We start from the raw sequence: 16,833 nt of genomic DNA, 5'->3' as shown, positions 1-16,833 counted from the left end.
GAGGGAGGGCTACCTGGCCTGTGCACACAACGGCTAGTCTCGAGCGGCAGGTCATCTCTGAGGAAGGCAACTGGGCTGCTTCTCAGAGCCTAATGCCAGTCAGCATTCACGTTCTTTCACCAGGGCCCCTGTTAGAAGTGCATGCTCACCCATGTGACCTTCTGACTACAAGGCACCTTCCCAGGTCATGTGCACATTTCAAAACAATAAACTGCCATTCTGGTGTATACATCAGCCTTTTGGAGTTTGGTTAACGTTAGTGCATCCAGTGAAAACTGCCTTCTTTCGTTGTTAGGCTTCAACCCCCTTTTTTTAAGCAATGAACACATATTATTTACGAAAGTGGGTAAACATATACTAATATATTTTCCATTATGATGCCTGAAACACTATTATGGCACCACAAGGGCAACAATAAGAATAAAATTATCCTATTTGAGGAAAAGATGTTAATTAAGTAAATTATTTTCTCACCTGACTGGCTTGTCGGCAGTCAGAGGGCAGAAGCTGGGTTTTTATTTTGGATACATCTCTACTTTATGTTTATTTTGTCCTTTACAATGCCTGGCCCAGTTCTGGGTATATGCACATGCAAACATTTGTTAGTTTATCAAGCGAATGAACAACAGCAGCTGAACAATACATTGCAGCCGACTGCAACTACGGGATGCAAACTAAGCTAAAAGTCCTGATGCATGAAGCCAAAGGGCAAAGCCTCAAACACCACTGGGCCCAAGAGGTTTGCTCAGGACTCCTAAAGCCTCAAACACCAGTGGGCCCAAGAGGTTTCCTCAGGATTCGGGCCATCCTGTTCCCAGCAAGCAGGCCCTTGGCTCAGATGCTTAATCTCTTTTGGCCACATCGTCTTCAGCTCCTCAGTGCAGTATGTGAAGGAGAAAGGAAACCTTGGTACTGGGAGGTCATTGAGGGCCCATCGCTTATTCCTTCTGAGGTCACTGCTGATACTGGGACAGTCTGGGTCCTGGGATGTCTCGGTGTCCAGATGCTACTGCAGGCGGCAGCAGTGTTGACGGGGCATTGTCAGCTCTCCCTCCCTGCTCACTGGGCGAGAAAAGATTTTTCATTTCATACATCATTTACAACTTGCTGCTGTGACTCTAAAAAGCCAGTGGGCTTTATCAAGTTAATGAGCAAGAAAAACATATTTGGTGAGTGTGTTAATTTTTTGAAAGTTCTGCAGAGCCCGGGACATTAGGCAACATGTATAGGGCAGTTCGGCACATCGGGGAGTCCCCTCAGCCCCAGATTTAGTCTACCCAGCTATGGGGGGCACCTGCTATTGACTAATAAGTCAGCAAATGTGTCTTGATAGAAATTCCACAACAACTACGTCACTCACTTTGTGGTCTCTGTACATTTTCATGTGGGAACATTTGGGACCGTGAGCAAAAGTTACCAATGGCCCAACTGAGGTTCTCTTTCTATACAGGGCAATGTCTACTAGAAGAGAGAGGAGCACGGAGGAACAGCTACAGTGACAATTCCAATCAGAAGGAGAAGGAATCACACTGATCTTAGTGTGCAGGATTTCTAAAATGATAGGAGACAATCTATCTAAAGAACGACGCAGTAATGAAGGGGAAAGACTAGACATTTGGATGAAATGGCTCTGTCAGACCACCGAAAGAAGATACTGAAATAAGTCTTCATTTATTAAAGGATCGTTTTAGAGTTCTTATTCTTATCTATCAAAATCAGATACTTTAAGCTGGCTAAATACATCTCCAAATTAATCTGCCCGTGAAACCATTGAACCGGCAGAGTCACATTACATTTTACAGTTTCTGTCTTTGAGTTTCATCATAAATTAGACATCTGAGATTAATCCCCAGCAAGTTCCTGGTTCTGGCAGAACTCACACCCAGACCTGAAAGAGTATGTCTGCATTTTTCTCATCTCTTTTCGACATACCAGAGATGCGTGAATTTGTGTCTTATTAGAGATGGGGAAATGTTTGCAGCACTATTAAATTGCAACTATGTGAATTGAATTGAATTTTAAATGGAAACACAAAATGATAGTTACTACTTCAGGGCTTAGACTATTCCCCTCTCTGCACAAAATTGAGAATGGATGGGGCAACATTTTAATATCTCATAAAATTCATTTAAAGAGGGTCCATTTCTGGACTCCCACCTATCACAAAGATGACCTCCTATAAACACACACACGCACACACAATTCAAAACTCCCAGAGACCATAAATAGAATAGATTATTTAGATTAAGCAAATGGCATAGGAGACAGAACACTTTCGCTGAGAATCATTGTGCTAAACTAGTTGTTTTCTAGATAAGACAAAATGTAAAACAGTCTATTTCAGAAAAGATATGAAATAAGTATCACTATTTTGGGGAGGAACATAATTGTATTTTGTTGGAGAATATAAATCCAGGAAACACTTTTGTATTTTGATATTTAATGGCATTTTCTATTCCTTCTTGCTGTGGTGGTGATAAACCTCTACTTGACAAAGAAATGCAGTTTTCAGTAACTGAGGCTGCAGCCAAGCTATCAGCTCAGGAAGGTGCGGGCTCACTCCACACCCAAAGACAGGATATGTCTGTGGCACCCGGTGATTGTTTAGGAATGTCAGTAAGAAATGTCTTGATTTGCAAATCATTTCTGGAGAAGAGATTTGAGAAATGTGGCCCACAAGAACGAGGCCAAGGAAAGCAAAGAATCAGCACTGCCTTGGGTGTTAAATGCCTGCCTTGGGTGCCCCACTTCTAGGAAGAAGCACACGGCCTTCCCTGCATCCTCTCAGCATCCTGGTCACCTCCCTGGGCTGTACAGGGCAGGCGGTGGAGCCAAGTGTCTGCCCTATACAATGACCTTATGGGTAATCACCCCATGTCTTCCAGCACATCCCTCAAGCCCTAAGTAACTCCCTTTAGGCTCACTTTCCATAGCTCACAGTAGTAAATATTTGCAGGTCTACACTGTAAAAGTAAGTGGCCAGACCACTTCACAGGAAACCTCAAAATTCCCAGAGAACCCATACACAAGTGGGGAGAAACAGTAACGAATGATGGGGATGTTGGTCAAGAGACAGCTGCCTGGGGCAGGACCTGCCTGCAGTGGGGAAAGAATATTCTGGAAAGGCTGGAAGAAAGCCTCCCTCCCTTCTTCACTGTAGATAAGGAGTCTTAAAGGCCACCTGGTCCAACAGCTGCCAGGCAACCAAAGCACCCCATCTCACCCAGCTTCTAGCTCTGCAGGGATACACCCGACGGGTACCCCAGTGAGCCACACCCTTGCATCCTCCCCTCCCCTGAGTACAGACCGAGCCTGTGACTTGCTTCCAGCACAGAGAAATGGCAGAGGTGATTGGACAGTCCTTTCTGTGACTCTGTCACATTAAATACAACTCCATTTTAGCAGACTGAGGGATTCTCTTGTCGGCTGTGATAAGCAGAGTAACGCTCCTCACCCCATCAGAGATGTCTATGCTCTAATTCCAGGAGCCTGTAATGTTACATCACATGGCAACAAAAGGCCCTGCAGGCCAGGTGTTTAGCTCGCACCTGTAATCCCAGCACTTTCAGAGGCCATGTGGGGAGGAGTGCTTGAGCCTAGCAGTTAGAGACCAGCCTGGATTACATAGGGAGACCCCGTCTCTACAAACAAACAAACAAACAGTCTGCCGATGTAATTAAGGTTATAGAACCCCAAATAGGAAAATTATCCTGGATTATCCAGAAGGGTCCAATCTAATCACAAAAGCCATTAAAAGCAGGGAACGTTCTCTGGTTGGAATCATGGAGATGCTGGCAAAAGGAAGGCAGAGACGTTTCCAGCATGAAAGGGGTTCAAGGCACACTTGCTGGTCCTGATATGCGGGATCCATGTACAGGGCTTCTAGGAGCCGAGGGTATCCCTCAGCTCACAGCCAACAAGGCAGTAGGGACCCAGTCCTACAACTGCAAGGACCTGAATCCTGCCAACAACCTGAATGAGCCTGGAAGCCACTAGCTCCCCAGAGCCTCCAGAAAGAATCAAAGCCCCGTCTATACCTTCTGGGACCTGGAGTCAAGAAACCAGCTGAGCCCAGACTTCTGACACGTAGAAATTATGAAATAATACACTGGTGGTGTTTTTGGCCACTCAATGGTGGTGATTTCTTATAGCAGTGATAAAAAAAACTAATACACTGACCGTGAGGAAGTAGGCTGCCATGCTGCAAAAGAGCCAGATGGCAAGGAGCTGGCAGCAGCCCCACCTGACGGCCACCAAGGAAACAGAACCTCAGCCCCACAGTCATAAGCACCTCCATTCTGCCAGCCACCACAGGAGCTGGAAAGAGGACCCCAACTCCAGACAGGAATTCAGCCTGGCCAATGCCTTCACTGGAGCCTTGTAAAGCCCAGACCCCTGTAGCTCAGCAACTGTGAGATGGTGAATGTAGGTTGTTTTAAGTCACCAAGGCAATCTGTAACTAATTCACCCGCTCCCAGGACTGTGGTCCAGGCTGCTTCCTGACCACATCATCCCAACACCTAAACCCACTTTGACTAATTCAGGATTGGGACTATAGATGCTTGTGTGTAACATATGAGAGTTTAGGATAAAGATCTAACATGACTGAGCACCAATTACATGCAAATAGAGAGTCTCTCTTGCCCAGCAGCATTCAAATCATGTCTGTCTAAGTCTAGAGACCATGCCCTGCTCTTTTCACCATGGTGTTACAGTTCTCAAACGTGGACACCGCACGATAATGAGCTCCTTTTCATGGTATTTGCATTCAGAGTCTGCCTCTGAGTCATGCAAGAACACCATCCCATCACTGTACTCCAGATGTTTTCCTCCTAAAGTATCTTATCCAGTTTGATGACAAAGTCAGACAGAATCCTTTCATGTATAAGTGACAGAAACCCCAACTCAAACAGGCTTGAACACAACAAATGGATAAAACAACAACAAAAGGATTGAAAAGTCCAGTGCCAGCAGGGCTAGTGGCTCTGGGCTGTTCTACGTCTGCTTTGTTCTCTGACGGGTTCCCCTCTCCCCAGCAAGGTGGCGGCCGGCAGCCCTGGCTTTCCTTCTCCTCTCACCCCAGGAGTTACAAAAACGGCCAGGGCTCACCTCTCACTGGCTCATTTGGATCATATCGCTCCTTCCTGAACACGGAGAAGAGGACAGAGTTTGCAGACTGGCTAAAGCAGGGGCCTGTGCCTACTCCTGGAACATGGGGTGAGTCTGGCCCGTCCAACCCTGCGGCCTGAGAGCCTGAGAAGGATGCTGTCTCTAAAGGAAAGTTAGCGAGCAGGGCCAGAAGAAGGGAAACAGACATTAGATGTGCGAAACCAGCAGCTCTTTACTTCTGTGAGCCACCAGAGTCATCAGATTAGACTCCAACTGATGTTGGGCAATGTGTAGCCACTAGAGAAATTTTCCTAGAAAAAAAGCTATCACCCCAGGAAGACATCCATATGCTGTGTCTGGACTAGACTACGGTTTGGAACATCCCTTCCATCTTGAAAGTCTGTGACTCTAATTCTCACCGGGGCCTGCTTGGAAAACACATTTGGTCTCCCAACATAAGTATCTTTGACATTATTTTTGAAAGGACAAACATTCACCTGCTTGTAAAACCAGTCCCATCACTTCCTAGTTGCCCCCGAGGGTCCCCTCCTTGCTTGCTCCATGTTCAAGGGTCACCTAGCCCTCCATCCACTACCACTAACACCCAGATGCCCTCCATCCACTACCGCTAACACCCAGACGCTGACTCTGAGCATCTGTGAAGGGGAGGGAGGATGCTTGGGAGAGCGCTGAGCACGCACTTTCTCAACTCTCCGAACTTTCTTTTTCAAAAGAAAATTTCTTCAAACAAAGCAGTTACAAGTCCTTAGTCCGTTGAAGTTTGAAAACAAAGATACCTTTGAGTTTTCTAAACACATACTAAAATAAAGGTTATTTTTTAACTTTCAAAAAAGACAGATCAATTCTTTTGGTGTTCAGATACAGCCAAGCAGGATTTAACTAAAAACTTTCCCCTGAGTACTATTTTTGCAACAGAGACCAGGCACCAAAATTTTTTAATCTGAAAGGGGTTATTTTTTCTTTCAAAAAAGAAAAAGACATCATTGGAAGAAAATGAATAAAGGAGCTAACTAGGAAAGCCTTGCCAACCATATGAGTGCCTAATATTCAGATATCATCAAATGAATTGTTCATACCTTCTCGTTAGATGTCATTTTTGGATCCAGATGATAATTTTAGCGGAAATCACTCAAACTTCCTTGAGGTAGAACAGTCACTAAATCTCTTCCCATTTCAGAGATATATTGTACTATTCTCCTATTTTTAGTGTCCTGCCCTGCCTCTTTAGCATAATCCGGGTGGGTGAGGGGGAGAATGTTTAATCACCCTCCACAGGCGCCACATGTGTTATTTTCTAGTACCTATGTATAATTATCGGTGTTATTTTAAAATCAATTTCAGTGTAACGGCAGGATTTGCTTCAGTTGCATTTAAATCATAATAAAGCTCAATAAAAAGAAAATGAGAAAGAAAGAGAAAATATCATTCGGAGGATTAGCCAAACACTCCAACAAAAGAGACCTTTTTAATTTTCATGACGTGATAAAGTGATAGCCTTTTGAATAGACAATTAGGCTCATAAACCTGATACACCAAGGGCTTAATTCACAAACACACATTGCCACTAATACATTTGCAGAGGAACTCTCTGCTTAACAGGATTAGAATACAGCAAATCATTCATTATTAATGGGAATCTACATTGCCTAGGTCTTCATCCCTAGATAGACCAGTATTTAAACCAAATAATTTTGCACAATTTCAGGAGCTTAATTCTGCACGTAGGTTGCTCACGGGCGGCTCTGTGTTTCCGTGCATAGAACTGGGAATCATTACTAGGGGCATTGCTAACCTGCCTCAGTTCCTGTTACAGGGGGAATTTCGATCCCAGAAGCTCTGTGCCTTGCCCTGTTCACCCATACGATGAGAAGGAACCACCTGGCTGATACATTGGCTTCCAGAAGAGGCTGTGAGCTCCACCATATTCCATGCGATTCCATGCTCCCTGTTTTCACTTTAGCCCTGGTCAGTGATTTTGCATAAATGCAGAACACATGTCACAAGGGGATTCAGACAAAACCTCGTCCAGAGCAGAGATGGAATTTACAGAGTTGTCATTTCAGCAGTGTCGCCAAGGGCGTTGTCATCCCACAGAAAGGACATGGAAGACTTCCCTCCCCTTGCCTTACAGTAGGTGTAGCCGCCTTTACAAGCAGGTATACCAGTGTGAGGCATAACCACCCAGGGAAGGTGACCCTGGGAAATGATTCATCTTGATTATTGAGCGTCTAATTTGTCCCAAGCCTAGAGTCACCAACCATCCCAGTTTGGCTAGGACTAAAGGGTTTCCCAGGACCCAGACTTTTAGGTTTAAAACCAGAACATTCCTGGGCAGACCGGATGAGCTGGTCACCCTAGCAAAGCAATGAGCTTTCCATTATTTCATGATACCTTCAACCTTATGAAAGAGATATCACTATGTTTAGAGGTTAAAAAATGAGCCTCGAAGAAATTAAATAATTTTCTCCTACATCACAGCCAGTAGGGCTGGTACGCAATCCCAGATCTCTCTAACTTCTCTGCCCATCACCTCCAGTTCTTCTCAGGCAACCAAACACCGAGCCAACCTGTAGTACCCTGCTACTGAGGCTGCTGCTGTAGCCACCCAGGTCATATGCTTCCCTGCCCAAAGGAAATCAAGACTTTCTAGGACTTAAAAGCTTCAGATGATCTGAGAACTAACCAGACCTATGAGCAAGGCTTAACTAAGGGCCATTTCAATTAGCACCTCACTGCCACCCCCGAGGGTCCTGCAGAGACTATGTCCACTGGAAGAAGAATGTACGTCAAAACCACTGCAGATATTTTCAAAACAAACAAACAAACAAAATATCTCCTACCCTCAACCAGGAGACTTTGATTCAGTAGGCTTAGTGCTGTGCCTGACACACTTTGTGGTGTTTTCAGATAAAGATCTCAAGTCCCCCACATGATTCATGAAGCCCTGATACCTGCCCAGTTCTGCTGCCCTGGGCTAAATAAGATTAAGGCTTACTCCATAGCCTGGTCAGTCTCTGGGCCTTGTAAATGAGCCCAGGGTAAGCCTGGACAAGCTTTTCTCTGCGGTCAAATAAACCACGTGGAGGGAAAAGTTTGGGGAAGAAAAAGTATCCCAGCTCTGCCATGCAATGTTGGGTAAATCCCTTCACCTCTTAGTGCACCCACATCCTCATTCGTAGCGTGGGGATCACACTGTTGCCCACTCAAGGATGGCACACATGAGGCACTGGGCACATCGACTCACCTGGCACTGACTCCCACACTCTTTCCATGCTGGCACCCACTCAACTTCAACTGAGATCCTCAACAATCACATTATTTTGTTTCACAGAGGTTCCACCCCATAGGCAGACACCACAGAGACTCGCCCATTTTGTTCTGGCCACTGTACAGCTGTCCATTCTCATCTTTGGAATAACAGTGCCCTTCACTTCCTTCCAGAACCCAGTCCAGCAAAAGAGGCCTCAGTGGGTGCCACTCACAGATGAAACTATCAACTGAAAACATCATATGTTAAGTGGTGGGCTGTTCTCGTTAGAAAAGGAGTGTTTGCTTTACAAAAGGATTAATGAAAATTTTTAAAATAGAGCCTGAATTGCATTTGTCATTAGTTTTGAGTAACAGTAAGTAGTATATTTCCAGCCTCTGAAATCTAGAATCTATTTTTAGTGTCCTGCCCTGCCTCTTCTTTAGCATAATCCGGGTGGGTGAGGGGGAGAATGTTTACTCCGCCTCCACAGGCGCCACATGTGTTATTTTATAGTACCTATGTATAATTATCGGTGTTATTTTAATAATCAATTTCAGGGTAATGGCAGGATTTGCTTCAGTTGCATTTAAATTCAGTTGCATTTAAGACTTGGTCTTAGGAAACTTTCTAGCTTGTGGAAGAAAATAAGGTTCCATGTTCATAATTCCCTTCCCTTTTCAGTCTCCTTTGCACATTGGCCCCTCTAGGTCTTCGGGACTGATGTGGCGGCCCTCTCCTTTCATCCCCTGCATTTTCTCTCTCTAGGGGATCTCATCCATTTCTGTTTTGTATCTGCGCCAAGACATCATTTCGGATGTCAACCACCAATCTTGACCTGAAGGCCTACATGCATGTCCAAGGGGATGTGCCTGTTATGGGTAGAATTTTTGTCTCCCAATAAAAGATCTGTTGACATCTTAACCCCCAATACCTCCAAATGTGACTGGGAAACAGGGTCATTGCAGATATAATTGGTTAAGATTCAGTCTTAGTGGAGTAGAGTGGGCTCCTTATCCAATATGACCGGTATCTTTATAAAAAGATGACCACGTGAAGATACAAAGACACAGAGAGACACCCTGTGAAGATGGAGGCAGAGGTTGGAGTGATGCCGCCACAGGCCCACCAGAAGCTGGACGGGGTGAGGAAGGAGCCTCCCCTCAGGTTTCAAAGGCAGCGTGGGCCTCCTGCCACTGTGATTTCAGATTTTGGGAGGCCGGAATTGTGAGAGATTACATTTCTGTTGTTTTTGAGCTGCCTGCTTTGTGATCCTTTGTTATGACAGCCCAGGGGACTCACACAGCTCCCAGATGGACTCCTGTGTCGCCCTCTGGAAATGGGACCTCCTGCACTCAGCTGCAGGTAGCAGACAATTGGGCACTGTCCTTGGCCCTCCCTCTCCCTCTACCTCTCCCTCCCTGTGTATCCAGCCCAGCCCAGATCCCTCCAATTCCACCACTCCACTTACAGCCACCTCCACCTGGTGACAGTGTAGCCTCCTAACTGGCTCTCATGTCTATCTGGCTGCCCTGGCCCACCCTCCACAAGCATCTGGATTGGCCCTTCTCCACATGGGTTCACATCACCGTGCTGCTTGTTAACACTCTGTGGCCTCCACTGCACGTCAGGTGAAATCCACACCACCAGAGAAGTGCCCTGCATTGCCTGACGTCTGCTGTCCTTTCTGGCTTCATCAGCGGCCACCACCGTCCCCTTGATCATAAAACTGGACGATGCTGGTCTTTGGGTCTTCCTTCATGTGGCTGTTATTTTTGCCAAAGTCTGTAACTCCCATTTGCCATTAGGTCTCAGCCCAAAAGCCACTTCCTCAGAGAAGAGCCATCTGTTTCCAGCCCTCCTGCCACATCATCTCTCTTCACAGTCCCCGTTTTCCCCTCACGGCATTTGTCACAGCTCTTAGTCACATATTTATTAGTGTGGGGGTTGTTCGCCGGTGCTGTTGCTTTTCATGTCTTTCTCTCCCTCACCATGGGCTCCATACGAGCAGGGGCAGTATCTATTTGTTCTCCTGGTGTTGGCAGAGAGTAGAACAATGCCTGGCTCCTAGGAGGTATTCTATAAATATTTGTGGAATGGTCCAGCCTAAATGCCTCTCTTTGTGGCATGATGAGGTATAGGGATGTGTTGACTCTAAAATAAACACTATTAACCCTGGCACTAACTCTGCTCACACCAGGAGTGCTGTGAGAAGGCAGAGCAGCTGAGAAACATCAGATCACGACTGCTGCCTATGGAGACGTGGACGGGCATCTGAGTCCTTGATTTTCTGTGGCCTACAGGGTGCGTCTGGCCACAGATTCCTGATGTAAGGGATTACCTGATTGGTTCTTGATGCTTTGCAAAGCTCTTCCTCAAGGATGACCTTACGGAGACTGACAACAACCCCACGAGGGAGGTCCCGTAGGCGTCACTATCCCCATTTCCCAGATAAGGACAGAGGGGCAGGGCTCACGCAGCTCATCAGGCCAGGTCTAGTCTCCTCACTGGGCGGAGAGGCCCTTCACACAACAGGAAGTAGTGCAGCTTCTAAAGAATGACTTTTGGACAAAAAGCAACATATGAATCTAGCAAGGAATTGATCCTAACATGGGATTATCATCTAGGTTCCATCAGAACCAACCCTGCGGTCACGTGATCATTTTCTAACCGTGTCATCAGAAGCAGCTGGTGGTTATCCATAAGTCTTGGAACAAGAAGAGAAACACCAGCCTGAGTGTTTCCTGGCTACAAGTCATTAAAGCAATTTCACTTACTCATTAAGAATTAAAGAATTAGGCTGGACACGGTGGCTCACGCCTGTAATCCTAGCACTTTGGGAGGCAGAGGTGGGTGGATCACCTGAGGTCAGGAGTTTGAGACCAGCCCGGCCAACATGGTGAAACCCCATCTCTACTAAAAATATAAAAATTAGCCAGGCGTGGTGGTGAGCACCTGTAATCCCAGCTACTTGGGAGGCTGAAGCAGGAGAATCGCTCAAACCCAGGAGGTAGAGGTTGTGGTTAGCTGAGATCGTGCCATTGCACTCCAGTCTGGGCCACAAGAGCGAAACTTCATCTCGAGAACAAAAAAAAAAAAGACAATTAAGTAGACAAAAAAAACACTGGGTTTTTAAAACCAAATCTGTAAGAAAAACAAGAATGTTTAGTTCTAACTCTCTAGTGAATGAGAGTATCCTAACAAAATCAGCATCTCCACCCGCAAATTGAAGTTACCTCTCTGGGACCTGCAATACTCAACTCATCTCTCCTCTGCCTTTCCAGGCAGAAAATCCAAACTAAAGCAACAATGGGTCGATTTGCCACACTTGTTTATGTGTCAGGTGCCTTTAATGATGGAAAAGGATTGACGCTGCATTCCAGAATGACTCAAAGGCGATGATGGAGGCTGCCCCAGTGATGGTCTCAGCCTGGCAGGACAGATCTGCCCGCTGCTGTTAGAGGCAAAGTGGTGGCCGGGCACAATGGCTCACGCCTGGAATCCCAGCACTTTGCGAGGCTGAGGGAGGAGAATCACTTCAGCCCAGGAATTTCAGACCAGCCTTGGCAATATGGTGAAACCACATCTCAAAAAAAAAAAAAAGAAAGGAAGGAAGGAAGGAAGGAAGGAAGGAAGGAAGGAAGGAAGGAAGGAAGGAAGGAAGGAAGGAAGGAAGGAAGCAATTTTTAATTATCTGGGCATGGTGGTGCATTCCTGTAGTCCTAGTACTCATGAGGCTGAGGCTGGAGGATCGCTTGAGGCTAGGAGGTGCAGGCTGCCTGAGCAACAGAGCAAGACCTTGTCAAAAAAAAAAAAAACAGTGAGCTACACACAATGCTTTTCTGTTGACTCCAGGCTTTAGCAACTTTAGAAAAGGTCTCCCCTGCTCACAAAACACTCACCTTACCAACAATCACTGCGGTCACTCTACACCTCTCAATCCAGCCACTCTCTTCATCTCCAATATCACTGCCTCAGCTCTAGCCATCATCTCTCACCTGCATTGCCACCAAAGCTGCCAGCCGGATCCCCAGCCTCCTCACCCCTTTCCAAGTCAGATGTGTTTTCAAACATAATTATGTAACTCCCAAACTCAACTGTGGCTGAAGCACCTAGACACTGCTGTGACCATCCAGGGCTGGCACCGAAGTTTTTGAGGAGAAAAAAACAGTACTCAGCATCTGCCAGGCACTGCCCAAACTGCCAGCTCAAGGTAACTCTGACTTTCCTCATTAAGTCAAGCTACAATCCTTTCAATGGTATCATATGTGTGTGATGCTGGGTTTTCCAGACTGCTGTGATAAAAAGCAAGCACCTTCTTATATATCCAAAGGAACTGAACACAGGAACTCAAAGAGATGCTGGTTCACCTATGTTCATAGCAGCACTATTCACAATAACCAATAGGTGGAAACCACCCAAATGTCCATCAACAGATGAATGGATAAACAAAATGTGGTGTATGCATACCATGGAGTATTACTCATTCTTAAAAAGAAAGGAAGAACTGAAACATACTACAACGTGGATGAAAACTGAAAACATGCTAAGTGAGAAAAGCCAAACACAAAAAGATAAATATCATTCCACTTACATGAGGCACCTAGAGCAGTCAAATTCACAGAGACAGAAAGTAGAATAGCAATTGCCAGGGGCTGGGGAAGTGCAGAATGGGAAGATATTGCTTAATGGGTCCAGAACTTCCCTTTGGGGTGATGAGAAAGTTCTGGAAATGGATAGTGGTGATGGTTGCACAACATTGTGAAGGTACTTAATCCCATTAAATTGTGCACTTAAAAATGGTTAAAATAGTAAACTTCATGTTAGGCATATTTTATCACAGTAATAAAAATAAACACATACCAGGCAAAAATCCAGATGAAAGAAGAAATGAAGGTAGCAGTGTTCCAAAGTTTGAGAAACCATTTGGGGCCCAACTAGTAAGTAATTGTGATATTTAAGAATGCAATGAAAAATTTTTTTTCATTTAATTTATGCTCATTGGTTTTCAAAAAACCACTAAGTTGTTAGACCATAAATACTTATGAGACTTTTTGAATATGCTATTTCATCAACAGAACTATTGGGTATTCTTTTGCTTTAAGGGTACCTTGGAAAGGTTACTGACACTCCAGTGCTATGAATCAAGACACTACCTATGAGATTTACAAAACAAACCTGAATCTCACACACCTTTCAATTTACAGTGAGTACAGGGGACAGAGTAACATGTTAAATGACACCACAAGGAAGTAGTTAGCAAATCTAAACTGTGGGGAACACAGGACAAAGAAACCCTGTTTTTGAACAAACATACTGCACAGAAATAAAAAGAGAGAAAGATGAATTAAGAGGCATATCAATCAGTTGCAACACATAGGCCTTATTGGATCCTGATTCAAATAAAGTATAAGAATATTTTTTAGAAAAATCAGAAGAAATTTAAGAACCACCTGAATGTTTGATGTTATTTAGGAATTGTTAATTTTTTTGATACAATAATGAAATCATGGTTCTGTTTTTTCAGCAAGTTCTTATCTTTCAGAGATATATGTTAAAGTGTTTTTAAAATGTTATCAGGACCTTGCTTCAAAATAATCTAAGTTGGGAGAAGGGAAGGGAGTGGTAGAAGAGACAAAGCCAGCTGTGAACTTACCAGTATGGAAGCTGGGTAATGGGTACATGGAGAGCTTGGGATGAAGTTTGGACTTGGGAGCAAAGGCACCATACCCCTGCCCACATACTCTGTGCCCCTGAAACTGAACCCCAGGCTGGTCCCCAGACTCACAGCTCCCTCTCGTCTTGTGGCCTTTGGCAGAGCCTGTTTCCTTTGCTCTTATTCTCTTCTCCCTCCTCTTCATCTGAAAACCCTCCACATCATACAGATCCCAGCACAGTCCCTTCTCTTCTGGGATACACTGACACCCTCTCCATCGCTGGATTGGGAGCTTTTCCTCAATGCTTTGTGGTCCCTATCATAGAACTTTGTAAACTATACTTTAATTTCCTATTAACTGATTGCTTGGACTGATGTCTCGTACATACTACATATTCAATAAACATTTGTCTCATTAAGAAATGAATGGCTAAATGACTGAATAAATACTATTATTCCCTGGGCCACTTTGCCATCTACATAGATAATATTATAAAGCTTTTGTTGCAGGGAGAAATGGAGCTTCTATCCCACCTGGAAGGAAGGGCCTGAGAAGGCACCTGTAAGATGAAAAGGCACATATATGTAAGGCCACCTCACTGTGTCACAGTGGAGACACAAGGAATTGAGCCAACATCATAGCTCCCAGAAAGGCAAGACCCTAATGGAGAGTAACAGGGATAGAAGGGGACCAGTCTGGTTATGGAAATCGTGACTGCAGAGAAATCCCGGGCTCACTCTCCAGATGCTTATCTGACTCTGAGCCACTCCTGGGGCCTCACATGTCTCTTCAAATCCCCTTCCAGGCTGAACCCTGGTATCTGACAGACCCCCGTGTCTGACAGACATCCACCCCCCTTCATTGTTCATTACACAAGAACAAGTTACTGCTCACTGACTGCACTGAGCCTCACCCAGACTGTGCTGGGCAGTGTGACCAATTCAAACGTGAATACTGACAGAGACAAGACAGGTACAGACACAACCACACGGCAACACAGGGAGCACTCAGGAGCAGGAGGGAGAGAAGACCAGGCGAGTGGGGAGACGGTGACTGAGCTGGTGTCCTGCCAGGTAAGCAAGCTGGGACAGAAGCCCAGAACCTCAGCCACAGTCCACGAGGGGTGGCATGGGACAGCTGCCTGGCAGCGGGTGCGAGGGGCTGCCTGAGTTGGGTTTCCAGCTGGGCCAGAGAAGGCTTCCTCCTGTGGCAGGTGCGGAGGCAGAGTGGCCGTGGTGCTGTCAGTGGCCATGTCAGGGCAGGCTCTTCCCATCCTCCTAGCCTTGCTCAGATGGGAGTGTCCAGGAGTCAGGGGTGCAACACCCAGGCATCGCCCCCGATACCACACAGTTCAGAGGAAGGAGAGGCTGTGAGGTCAATCTGCTGTCTCCTTCTGGAGCTCTCTCTTAAAGGAAAACAAAATCTCCCCCAGAAGACGAGCAGCCAACTTCTGGTCAAGCCACCTGGGCAAAACGGGATGGCAGCCCACCCTGGGTTTGGCAAGCACACAATGGCAGGTCCACGTCAGACTTGCCTGCCCCGCCGTTAGCCCTTGCTGACTCCTGGGTAGAATCAGGTGATGTCTTCCGTGGTCTCCCACGACCCAAGCAGGCTGTGAACTGAAGAAATGGCCAGGGGTGCTTCTGAGCAGAGGTCTGAAGATGAGACAAGACTTGCCCTGAGTTCAATTTCCACCATGCCATTTCTCTGCCCCACTGGGCCTGGGGCCTGGCTGCACAGAACAACTTCCCAGGCCCCACCCAGACCAATTACATCCAAGCCTCCAAGGCTTGGGGTCCAGGCCTCTGTGGCTTTGTTTCTTAACTTCTCAGTGGATTCAGATGCACAGCAAGGGTTGAGGACCAGTGCTCTAGCTCGGTGGTTCCCAAACTTCAACAGCATCAGAGTCACCAGAGGGCTCCTTAAAAATACAGATCCCCGGCCGGGTGTGGTGGCTCACGCCTGTAATCCCAGCACTTTAGGAGGGTGAGGCAGGTGGACCACCTTAGGTCAGGATTTTGAGACCAGCCTGGCCAACATGGTAAAACCCCATCTCTACTAAAAATACAAAAATTAGCTGGGAGTGGTGGCACGTGCCTGTAATCCCAGCTACGTGGGAGGCTGAGGCAGGAGAATCACTTGAATCTGGGAGGCAGAGGTTGCAGTGAGCGGAGATCACACCACTACATTCCAGCCTGGGCGACAGAGCAAGACTCCGTCGCAAAAAAAAAAAAAAAAATACAGATCCCCACCTGGGCATGGTGGCTCATGTCTGTAATCCCAGCACTTTGAGAGGCCAAGGCAGGTGGATCACCTGAGGTCAGGAGTTTGAGACTAGCCTGGCCAACATGGTAAAACCCTATCACTACTAAAATTACAAAAATCAGCCAGGTGTGGTGGCAGGCACCTGTAATCCCAGCTACTCGGGAGGCTGAGGCAGGAGAATCACTTGAACCTGGGAGGCAGAGGTTGCAGTGAGCGGAGATCACGCCACTGCATTCCAGCCTGGGTGACAAAGCGAGACTCCGTCTCAAAAAAAAAAAAAAAAAAAAAAACAAAAAAAAACCAGATCCCCACACCCCACAACCGAGTTTCTGATTCAGGAAGTAGGGTGGGGCCAGGAATCTTCATCTCTAACAAGCTCCCAGGCAATGCTGATGCTGCTGGCTGAGAAACACCGCTTAACCCAATCTCTGTCCAATCATTAGCCCTCTTGGAACCTCGCCGCCTTTCTCATCTGTGAAATAGAAACAAAACAGCTGCCCCACCGCTGTCACTGGAGGGATTAAAGGAAACATC

Source organism: Macaca thibetana, chromosome 4 (assembly GCF_024542745.1).
Source record: "Macaca thibetana thibetana isolate TM-01 chromosome 4, ASM2454274v1, whole genome shotgun sequence".
NCBI classification, from domain to species: Eukaryota; Metazoa; Chordata; class Mammalia; order Primates; family Cercopithecidae; genus Macaca; species Macaca thibetana.
This window is presented reverse-complemented; position numbering follows the sequence as displayed.